General features: G+C 49.8%; 1 pseudogene; it reads left to right on the top strand.

The window, feature by feature from the left end:
- Nucleotides 1–1254: 1254 nt before the first annotated feature.
- LOC123158772 (uncharacterized) lies at nucleotides 1255–2582 on the top strand (annotated as a pseudogene).
- The last annotated feature ends 551 nt before the right edge of the window (nucleotides 2583–3133 follow it).

Genomic DNA, 3133 nt, shown 5'->3' with positions numbered 1-3133 from the left:
GGTCATTCTCTTTGGTTTTGTTGGAAGTAGATATGCATATTCAATGCATGCATTAGTTATTGATCGACGGATGGATGGATGGATGCGGTTGGTCAATGGTCATGGTCGTCGCCGCGTTGGTCTTCCTTTGTTATACATCAGAACTAGCGTTAGGTGGAGATTAGGAAATAATAGAGTAAGGATAATTTGTATAAACAACATGCAAGACGTGGTACAAGTGGCGATGCATCTGTGTGCCGACTCGGTCGGGGATTGTGCACAAGGCATGATTGTTGAAATTTCGGTCTGTTAGTGATGGTCAATCATGGATGATTCATTCCTTTGCAGTAAGTGTACCTATACTGCATGCATGCAGTAGTACAAGTGGCGATCCATCTTGTCCCTTGTTAACCAGCACTGGTTCGGTCGAAGAGCATAGGGCATGCCACGACCACAGCACTATACTCGTCGACTATATATTAGTCAAATTATACTTGATTAGGGCATCTCTAACAGATCCCCTAAAAGGCCATAAGGGAGTAAATTTCTGGTTTACTCTCTTACGGCGCACCTAGCCGATCCCTTAAAAAACTTAATAGAGTAAAACTTTTACTACACCTCCTCATTTCCCCTAAAATTTCTCTAAATTTACTCCATTCCGCCACAGGTGGGTAAAACAGGCGCCTCTCTCCCGCGCGACAGTGTCTCCCATGATGCAACCGCCACGCCTAGCCACCGCTACCGATGACCGCCGGGCCGGCCAGAATGGATAGCCCTGCCCCTTCCCTCCGGCGCCGGCTTTTCGCCACCAGAAACCACCCACGCGCCGCCGCCACCGAAGAAGAAGAGCTTGGCTATGAAGAAGACCCGCTCACGTGTCCAAGCTCCATCTCCAACCGCTCCAATGGTGTCCGGGGTGGCCACCGCCACTCCGGCAACGGCACGCCGCCCTCGCACCGCACTTACCGGAGGCAAACAGGCTCGAAAGCCGACGGCGGCGGCGGCGGCGGTTGCGGAGGCGGCCGCAAAGAAGAAGATGAAGAAGGCCAAAGCGACGCCTCGTCGTAGGCCGACACCTCGTGGTGCACCTCCGGCGGCCCCTATGGCGACTGCTCCGGCGCGAGCGGCGGCCACAACAGGCAAGAAGAATCGCGGCCGCCAGGTGCTCTATGAAATGCCAACAAGGTAGCAATAAAAACCTCGAATTGTTTTGGTATTTGATAGTGACTGTTGGTGATCGGTAAATGATTGTTACTTTGATATTGTGGTGCGGAGATGAACACGGCCGAATTCCTCGCATCGTTGGAGTCCTCGGCCTCCAATGGCCTTGATGAGCACAACTACGACTCGTATTGGGATCATTCGGCCACCCAAGACATGGATGCCAAGGAGGAGGTGGTCGAGGAGGAGGAGGAAGAGGAGGAGATTGTGGAGGTGATCGAAGCAACCACCAAAGTACCAAGGTGTCGCACCCAAAACTATAGCCAAAAGGAGGACATTGCGCTTTGCGACACTTGGTGCGCCATCTCCATGGATGCAAGGATCGGAACGGATCAAATCACGACCATGTTTTGGAAGAGGATTGCCGACCACTACAACAACTCCATGGATGTGCGATCAAGCCGTACACAAGGTTCTCTTGGGCATCGTTGGAGCATCATTCATGACCAATGCAACCGATGGTCCGGTTGCATCGACTGAGTGAATCATGCTCCACTGAGTGGTGTGCATGTGGCAGAGTATGGCCCGTACATCCAAGGGCTATTCAACCATCAGAACGCCAAGTTCGGCCACAAGCCCTTCACTTTACATCATTGGTACAAAGAGCTATGCAAGAACTAGAAGTGGATCCAAAGAATTGTGGAGACCAATCCAAAGAGGTCAAGGTTGAGCATATCCGTTGAGGATGACAACGAGGTTGATGAAGATGCCAACAGTAGACCGAACAAGATTGGAAAAAAAGAAAGAAGATAAATGCATTTGGTGGCACTTACAAGAAAGAACTTGTGACAATGATCGATACCAAGAAGATGTTGGCAGACGCACGCAAAGACGAGAAGTTGGCGAGGTAGAATGAGCTCAAAGCGTTGGAGGATGAAAAATGGAAGGCCAAGCCGGAGGTCGAGGAGAGAAAGTTAATGGTGGAGGCCTGTAGGCTTGCACTTGAGGAGGAGAGGATTCGTGATGCCAAGAAGGCCGAAGAACACACTATCATGTTTATTAATCCAAACACAATGGATGAAACCGCAAGAAAGTATTGTGAGCTCACTCGTGGAGAGATCTTGGAAGCCACTCTTCAGAATGTTGGTGCTGGCCGAGGGGATGGTGTTGATGGTGGTGGCCGAGGAAGTGGTGTTGATGGTTGTGGCCGAGGAGGTGATGGAGGCAAAGATGTTGGTGGTGGTGGCTGAGAGGATGGCGGTGTTGATGTTGGTGGTGATGACCGAGAGGATGGCGTTGTTGATGTTGGTGGTGGTGGCCGAGAGGATGGTGAAGTTGATTTCTTCACTAACGACATCGTTTGAGAGGTGATGACCGAGGAGGTGGTGGTGCATGCGAATGTTGGCTCGATCCACAACATATACATGCTATGTTTGTGGTGATTTTGAATCAAACATTGTGTTTGACGTGATGTCTTTTGGGGTGAACTTCGCATGTTTTACTTTGAAAAATGGGATGATGAAACTTTATGTTGTGACGGTTAAGCTATGAATGTTTATTTTGAATGTTTTTAAGATATGTATTGTGTAGTGTTTGAAGTTGGTGCGGCTATAAGACACAAAATTGAGACAATTTTACTTTTACTCCGCTAACTTTTAGAGGATCGGCTAAGTCGGTCACCGTTAGTGGAGTAAAATTTTACTTCACTAACTTTACGCCGTTTACTCCCTTAAATTTTTGGGGATAGGTTAGAGTTGCTCTTATCCAGGTAGGCTTAGACCATGTCAAGATTCAAGAAAGAATGTTGCCTTCCACGACCCTTCCTTTCCTAATCACTGGTGGAAAAAAGGCCTTTGGTCGCGGTTCGCAACTGCCATTAGTCGCGGTTGCGCAACCGTGACCGACCGGGCGCGACTAAAGGCCCCCCCCCCCCCTTTAGTCGCGGTTGCTTAAGAACCGCGACTAAAGGCCCGTCCACGTGGGCGCCAGGTGG

Source organism: Triticum aestivum, chromosome 7B (assembly GCF_018294505.1).
Source record: "Triticum aestivum cultivar Chinese Spring chromosome 7B, IWGSC CS RefSeq v2.1, whole genome shotgun sequence".
Lineage (NCBI taxonomy): Eukaryota > Viridiplantae > Streptophyta > Magnoliopsida > Poales > Poaceae > Triticum > Triticum aestivum.
Note: the sequence above shows the minus strand (reverse complement) of the source record. Positions and strands in the feature narration are given on the sequence as shown.